The following is a 9,456-nucleotide window of genomic DNA, read 5'->3' on the forward strand; positions in this document are numbered from 1 at the left end:
TTGTTATATTCCTATTTCATTTTCTCTTTCTTTCCTGCTGCTTGGAGGAGTACACCGCATGCAATGTAATTTTCAAACTCACCCAGAAGTACTTAATTATTCAAATTGCAACATTAAATATAAAGAGTTATATAAAGGTGCATCAAAATCTTTGTGATTATTTTTTGTAATTTTATTAAGTAATGAAAAGAAGCCACAATTTCATTCTGCTTGCTAAATGACAGAGTCATTTTTTTGTTTTACTAATTAATTGGACAGCAATAGCAATGTCATTAGTTTGAAAATAATATATCGCCATGTAATGTTGTCTTACATTTTTTATGTACACCAAAACCTACGACTTTCTCGCTCAAAAAGGTAAAAAAGAGCACAATATAGTATTGCATCAAGGCTTACATAAATGTTAAAGGGGGAATGCCATGACTTAAGGGGGTGTTATGTTGGTGATGTGGCAAGAAGTGATTAGTTGAAGAGTGTTAGTAGAACTTGGTTTTCAACTTAACTTTGTTATATTCCTATTTCATTTTCCCTTTCTTTCCTGCTGCTTGGAGGAGTACACCGCGTGCAATGTAATTTTCAAACTCACCCAGAAATATTTAATTATTCAAATTGCAACATTTAATATAAAGAGTTATATAAAGGTGCATCAAAATCTTTGTGATTATTTTTTGTAATTTTATTAAGTAATGAAAAGAAGCCACAATTTCATTCTGCTTGCTAAATGACAGAGTCATTTTTTTGTTTTACTAATTAATTAGACAGCAATGGCAATGTCATTAGTTTGAAAATAATATATTGCCATGTAATGTTGTCTTACATTTTTTATGTACACCAAAACCTACGACTTTCTCGCTCAAAAAGGTAAAAAAGAGAGCACAATATAGTATTGCATCAAGGCTTGGCCTTATTATTAGAATCTGATACTACCAATCCACTGTTTTCGTAATTGCATCAAACTAACCCAAAGACCGCAAAGAAAGACCCATTACTTTGTAGTACAATAACCAAAATGGCTTCATTAGCTTGTAACTTCAAGAAATCAGAGGAAAAGAAACTATGCTTATATATCAACCATAGTGAGATAAATTGCAATTGACCAGTAACGAAGGAGGATTACTAATTCAGGGTGTATCCTCTCATTACATCAATAGCATAGGGGATGGTCAACTACTTAACACACACACACACAAAAAAAAAGGGAGCTGCATTGGCCTTGATGCACTTCTACCCATGATCATTTGATACATGTCAACAGCTAGAATCCCATAAAAAGAAAGACAAGTGCATTAGATAATGTAAAAGTCTACATTTATGAAACTTAAGACCAATACACTGCATTGTGACGGCCCCACCTCCCCCTAGGATGTATCCCAGGCTTCGGCGGGTCGCCTGTCCAACTCTTACCGGGACTCACTCACTCATTACAGTTCTCAAATGAATTACAAGATAAATCTCAAATATTACATTCAATTCTCCAAGAATTACATATCACGAGTATCAGAAAGTAAACCCTAGAAAAACTGACAACTATATACATCTTATTAGTCAACTTATAACAGGTACAAAGTCAACTATTTTATAACCAAAAGTCTATACACCTTCCCGAGCGACTCCCGTGTCGACCCCCTACTAAGGAAAATAAATGGAACGGGGTAAGTTATATGTTTAGTGAATAATTGGGGTAAAATGTAAAAACACATTCAGATAAATATACAAATCCAAATATTTCACGTCAATATAGAAATGTAACCTCACAATGGTAGGATACGGGTGGCTCCAAACCCAGTTCAATTCCTCGAGTTTGAACACCTGTTGACACTCCGTCAACCAAAGTACTCATGGTCCGTAGACTCCACTTAACTTTCCCCATTCACCTTATTTACCTCCGCTGGCCAGTCAACAGCACACAGCAGTTCGAGCGAAACAAGAATTTAGCTTTCATCAAAACTTTAACAAAACTAAATCCCAAGATTAGCATGGAACTATCTTCGACCAAACTCCGGCTGGCTCGAATAGTTCGTCTATCCTTGGAACCGGGTTGGAACCAAGTCCTGAGATATCCGATCTCTCAATAGATGGTATCTCTCAACAAAGTACTTTTCCCAAGCAGCACACAGCGAATGGGGTTCAATTTAAGTCACGTAATCACCCCCATCAGCACACAGCAAAAAGGTGTTACTCAGCACAAAACATGTATTCTCACATTTTAAATAAAAACAAAGGATGGGTTTAGGTCGAGTGAGATAAAGTACATCTCGCCTAAGTACCCATTTAACATATACAAAGCACTTTAACAATTTTGCATCAATAAACAACCCAATTACTCACTTGATAATGCTTGGCACGAAAAATGATACAATTCACTGAGCTTGACCGTCACCATCAAAAACCTCACAGTCTGTATTGACAGATTATATACACACATAAGTGAAACAGCCATACAATAGCGGTTTATAACTTAAACGATTGAAAATGGTTGAAAACAGTAAAAAATAATAAAAAACGGTCAAAAGCGACGTTAAGGCCAAACAATTATCAAAATTGGGCGAAACAGCCGGAATGGTAACAAAATAACAAAAATAGTCCTAAACGGTAAAAAACAGTTGAGAAGTGCACGTACGCGTGCGCGGAAATGAAAGCGGTCGCACGTCCGCACCCAAAGGCGCAAACGAACATTTCACAGTTTTGACACCTTTTACGGTTTTAATTATAACAGAAGCTGTGGTCATTGGTTTAAAGTGTACGAGATACCGTTTCGAAGCTAAGACAAAGACCTATAACTTTGATGAAGACCACTCAGTCTAGTTCGCAGTGTATCCAGGTCAAAACTTCAAATTACAGAATCAAAATCTCACATTCGGGTTAGTTAACCGCACTATGCGTAAACAACAATAACTCAGGCTACCGAAGTCCGATTAAAACTTTTTCAGGGGCGTTGAAAAACTGAAACATAGGGCTAAAATTTCATGTTTTGGGCAAAGATTGGTTTGATATGGAACAAAGTGAAAAAATGCAGCCAACGTGAGGCAATGTCAAAACTGTCTGTTGGACTCTACCTAGGGCAGTTTCAGGGTAATTTTGTCTTTTCATATGATACAGTACTCGGATTGGGATGAAATTTTGCGAACATATATAAAACATCATTCTCTACAACTTTCATGTTTTATGCCAAACCTGATTCGGCTTCTATCATAGTGAACTAGAACCAGATAGAACAGGAGAATATGAAAACTTAAACCTGGAATTTGAGTTGTTCCTCTAGAATTTTATATCTAGTAAGCATTCAAGCATCAAAACCAACAATTTCTAACACTATCACATCCATTACTAGATGAATAACCATAAGCAAGGCTGAAAATGTAAACCCTAGCTCCATATTCCACATATCATTCCAAATTAGCAAATTTACCGTCATAAATCAAGAATATGAGTTTCTATCCAAATTTAAACAAGATTAATGAAGAGTAAAGGGATAGGCAGCCATGGTACCTTCCAAAAGCTCATTGTAGGTGAGAAACTAAACACTTTCTTCTCAAACTTTTACCACACACAACTATCTAAGCACTAAAATGAAAGTTTAATCGATTTGGATTTTGGATTTTCACTCAACTAAGTTGGATTCAAGGTGAAGTTGCTAGCTTGTCTTCCTCTCCTTTATTTCTCTCAAAATCATGACCAAGAGGCTGGAATGGAGGAGAAAATGAAGCTTCAAGAAGGTTTATAAGATGGTAATTGGTTTGGGTCAAAGTTAGGTGGATGACCGCCAAGTGTCATCACAAGATTCAACCTCAATTTCCTTTTTTTTTTCCTTTTCTTGGTCAATATTTTTGGCCATCTTAAGCTGGATTAAGGGCTGATATTTTGCACTAATATCAAGGTTATTTTATGGTAAGAAAACGATGGTCAAGTGGTGCATTCAATCGGTAACAAACGGTACCCATCGGTTCAACCCGATTTTTCTTAAATCGCGCGTACTAGGGTTTTCACTTATAATTCTCTCATATATTATTCTCACTTCCAATCACACATTTAATATCATCTAAAACTTACTCTTAATCACTAAATTTAGTGCACACATCTCACCAAGTGATCACACCGTCAAAGGAAGTTTAAAAAAATATGAGAAATTTTACAAGTCCATAAATGAAATTTGGGGTTTCGATTGAAATATGAGAAATTTAAAAAATCGGTTAGTTACAAGTAAAACTAGGGTTTTGGATTAAACTATTAGAGTTTCTAGTCTTTTAAAACAAAACAAGGTTTTAAATCAAACCCAAAAAAATAACTTTTGTATCTTCTTTAAAACAAAATAATGTCTTAAAATAAAAATATACTAAAGAAACCGTAATATCCTCTTGGAGACTAAACAACATTAGTATCCTAAAAGTTTGGGTATCACATGCATTCCAGAGGTTCTCATTACATATCAAACCTGTTCCAGCTCAAAAAGGAAAAAAAGAAAAAATAAGAAAAAAGAAATGCACTGTGTAGTATTGCATCAAAGCTTTTCCTTGTTATTAGAATCTTACACTTCAAAGTTAACCCATAGACCGAAAACACATTACTTTGTAGTACAATAACCAAAAGGGTTTTTTGATTAGCTTGTAACTTCAAGAAATCCAATGAAAAGAAATTGTGCTTACATATCAACCTTAGTGGAATAAATTGCATTTGACCAAAAAAGGAGAAGAATTATTAATATAGGCCATAATTCTATCCTCTCAATACATCGGTAGCAAAAGGGATGGTCAAACTCTTGGCACAAAATAACTTAGCAAGTTACACAAGATTTTAAACCAAACAAAACTATCATGATAACACCATCGACGTGAGATATAATGCATCAAGAGCTGATATACATTTATAGCAGGTAATACAGAGATCATCTAGCTACTGTTAGTGTAAAATCTAGTATCCAGGGTCATATGCTTCCCGGCTTTGATCTTGATAATGCTTCAAGGATGGCCGATTCTGTTTCCTACATAAATAAACACATAGTTTTGTTAATAAAATGGTAGAAGCATTCTTGAGTGGTACTGCAAAAACCCACTTCATACGGTTAAATATTAGCAACAATTACCATATTCTCCAAAAATATATCATAGATTTTTTTTCTTTTATCATTGCCCATTCCATTTTAATCTAACTTTTTTCACTTACAGGAACATCAGCATTAGTGTCTATCTATGCACCTATATGCTAGACAAGTTTTTTCCATATAATTATCCCTAAAGGCAAAAGTATGGGACAAACGTTTTTGTACATTTCATAGGTTAAGGCATAATACACCACTGTAGCCAAAGAATAAATGAACAATCTTCAATTACAATATAAAACATGCAATAACTACAAATGAACAATTTTCCATTACATTATTATATACACAATATAGACACTATTGTGTACCATTGGTACCATTGGAAACCTCTTTGAAATTACTAAAAAATCTTAGAAGACACTTGTCCATGATTCTAAATGGAAAATATTCAAAAATGGGCTCAAAGTTACTGTTTCAAAGTACTTAAGGTTGTGTTGAGTTTGGTTTTTCGCTAACTTTGGAAATTCGGTAAAATTCACACATTGCGAGCTAGCATTTGAAATTTGTAACTTAATTAGAGTTGCAAGTAAGGTTTTTAACAGAAAAAACGGATCAAGAATCGGAGTATCGAGCACTGAGATACGGTAGCTCAAAATTAGGGAAAAATTAAAAAATGGTGAACAAATTTCCAGATTTGAGCTTCCAACCTTGGAACTTTAGTTAGGTATCGAAATGGACTTGGATTGGTACTGTAACAGCCCCACCTTCCCCTAAGGCGAACCAAAGGGGTTAGCGGACTGCCTGCCCAGCTCTCGCCAGGACTACAGATCAGTTGACGTCGATCTAATACGTTCCGGAACACACTAACGCGCGCAAACAAGTCAAAATCACTAAATAAAAAAAAATGAAAATCGAAACCGATGATGATCAGTACCGGCCACGTCAGAATCCGGAGTTCAACCAAACATCAATCCAACATATATATACATTGAAATTCAACAGTTACAACCAAAGTTGCATGCCAAAAACTATTCATCAAGGATATACATGTTCGGTTTGCCAATCAAAAAAAAATGAACCCAATACACATTAGGGTTTCATTTAAAGAGCTATACAAAAGACATTTACACTAGCTCAACTTGGCAATCGACTATCCAGTCCAATCCCAAAAGTAATTACATTCCTCTAAGGAAAACAAATGGAACGGAGTGAGCTTACGCCCAGTGAGCGACTATCACATAAGCAACAAAGATCACATAAGTATAATCTTTCATTTCAAGTACACAATTAAGAAGTAAAACAAGTCGGTAAAAGGATACGGACGGCTCTCAAGAGCCCATTTCCACGCTTACATTCTTGATCCAACCTCATTGACCCTCCGTCAATGTTTAAGAATACCCGACCGTAGACTTCATTTCACTTCCATTCCTTCCACCCAACATACCCCAACCGGGCCCACACTCCAATTAGTAGTTTTTGGTAATACTCGAGTTTACCGGAATCAAGAGTCTCATTACTACAAGATTCCCCAGTACAGTCCCCGAGGCATGTCAATTTTCACGACCAAACCCTCGCCGGCTCGATTCAATTGACTACCAACGGGGTTGAGCTCAGTAATACAGTAAGGCCGTTGGATATTCGTCCAAACGACACCAAATCAGGTTTCCATGAAATGGAATTCAATAACTCATATATAAAGTTCAGTATTACAGTGAAACGGTAAACAGTCATTAACAGTATCAAAAGGGGTGGGGGCGGTCAAGTACACCTTCACCTTAACCACTTCCGATGGCCAAGTAAGCCTTCACGGCATCACAATCACATATATCAAAGTCACATTGTAAACATTCATGTGAGTAGTACACTCACCAATCAAGTAAATGATGTTTCATGCACCGTCGTCAAAAGTACGTCGTGAACCACCGTCACGCCCTAGTAAACAAGAGAGGAAGAGTTGCTTGGCACCTTAGTTTCTCCAAACACTTCACCAAACCACTAAATAGCACCTAATGAAGAGGTTTTATGGAGTAGAAACAAGTTTAAGTGATTGCTTTGGAGGATTTGAGATAGATGGATATCAAAATTTTGAAGAGTTTTCTTCCTTCCTTTGCTAGAGAGGGCCGGCCACAATGGAGAAGACAAGAGTGAATTTTTGGTGATTTTTGAGATATTTAATCAATTGGTCAAATAAGTCAAAAAGGTGAATAGTTGTCATACAAGTGTAACCACTCTTATGGTGACAAGTGTCACTCCATTTAAAGCATCTCTATCCATTAATTCCCTCTCACATCAATCACATCTCAACCTCTACTTATCTCTTAACACCCGATAAATTTCACTCAGTATCCGGAACTTAACCTCCTTGGCCGCATGTTTTCCGAACTTTTCGCACTAACGGGTCCCACGTCCGTTATATATCCTTAATTTTTCAAAAACTATCCAATACTAGAAAAATCATCTAAAAACTATATCTGCTCATTAAAAATATCTAGAAAATTTTTCTACTAAAGAAAATGCAGAAAACAAACCATTAAATAAATAAAACCCTAGAAAATGGGAAAAGTACGGGTTCTCACACTCTCTCCCCCTTAAAAGAATTTCGTCCTCGAAATTCCTTATCATAGGCTACTCCGGGATACAAAAATTTTAATACTTCCTTCTCCTGATTAAATTGAGCATCATACTTAGCTAACAGATCTGTACCCCTTCACTGGCCAGGTTCATTAAATTCTTACCTTCCACGTCCTCTAATGGGTCAAAAACTTGATGTTGTTCTAAAGAGTACATCCGAAAGGACACTTTCGATCCATCCTTGTCCCCCTTCGACTGGTCAGGGTGGGTCGTGGTTGGTGGCAGAGTCCTTCTCCGCTCAAGCAGGCGAGCTGGACAGTTAGCAATCTGATGTTCGGCACTTCCACAGCGCAAGCATTTTCCTCCTTTCTTCCAGCAATTGTCCTCCGAGTGGTTTAATTTTCCGCAATACCCGCAGGGTCCGCGTGCTGCAGAAGCCAAGCCTCCTCTTGACGGGCTCTCTTGTGACACTCCCGGCATCCTTACTCCTCCCGTTCCCCGCCCAAACTTGGGAGGGGTACTTTCATCCCCCTGCCCCGAACTACTTTCAGGAAATCCTCTCTTTTTGACCTGGAAGTTTTTCACTTGGAGTCTAGCATTCTCTACTCGTTGTGCCTTCTCCACTGCTTCGCTGAAGGCGTTAATTTGGGCTGCCGCGAGGTCCTTCTGGATTTCTACGTTCAGGCCCTGGACAAATCGCCGTATTCTTCGTTGCTCGGTCATGATGAGTTCGGGCGCAAATTTGAATAGGCGGGTGAATTGGCTCTCATATTCCGCCACAGTTTGAGCTCCTTGGCGGAGTCGAATGAACTCGTCTTCCTTCCTCTCCTGAACTAGAGGAGGGAAAAACTTCGCATTGAACTCTCTGATGAAGTTCACCCAAGTCCTAGGTGTCTGTTCTCGTTCCCACTTCTGCCGAATTACGTTTCACCAGAAACGGGCTGCCCCCTCAAGTTAGAACATGGCAAAAGTCACCTGCCGTTCGTCAGGGTAGTGTAGGGCTGCAAATATGTCCACCATCTTTTCAAGTCATCTTTCGGCAACGTCTGGGTCGGGTCCCCCAACAAACTTTGGCGGAGCGAACTTTTGAAAGCGTTCGAGAGCTCTATCTTCGCTCTCGATATGGTTACCAGGGTTTTCGGGGTTAGGGTTTGGGTTTTGACCCTGTTGCTGCACCACTTGTGCTAGCAAGTCTGTCATTTGCTGCATAGCAGCAGCTATTTGCACATTAGGGTTTACTTGCGGTTCCAGATTGGGTCCAGTAGAGGTTTCCCCCATACCCCTAACCGGTGTGGGTTGTCTAGTTCCGCGCCCACGTCCCCGACCACTCCGTGTACCTTCCATGAGTTTTACTTGGTCTAGGCAATAATACTAAATCAAAATAAACACGATGCATGTGAGTAACACTCAAAACTTTTATAATAACACACATCTATACATTCCAAATAAGATCAAAACATATATATACAAACCGGTCAAAATTAAGCCACACACATATATACAGCCAATTAAGTCAAGTACAAACATAAACGATCCACCGAGAAATGGCCTTTCTAGTTCACCAAATCCTTTCTAACCTAGGCCCTCATATCTTTCGTATCCGGGCGCAAGAATCCCATCTAAGACAATTCATAACTCGAGCCGGCCAGTCCCAAGAGTAAACCATCCTTATTAAAGATTCCTACCCGACATACATACCTAGCTTCCTCGAGTCCCCTGATAATGATTCGTACACTTATCACATGCCCGGTTCATAACTTATACTCAAACGAGCACTTAGACATATTCATGAAATTAGGACCACAACACCACTTGGCCTAGTCTCACTCGGCGCAGAGACCACGCGA

Source organism: Coffea arabica, chromosome 10c (genome assembly GCF_036785885.1).
Source record: "Coffea arabica cultivar ET-39 chromosome 10c, Coffea Arabica ET-39 HiFi, whole genome shotgun sequence".
NCBI lineage: Eukaryota > Viridiplantae > Streptophyta > Magnoliopsida > Gentianales > Rubiaceae > Coffea > Coffea arabica.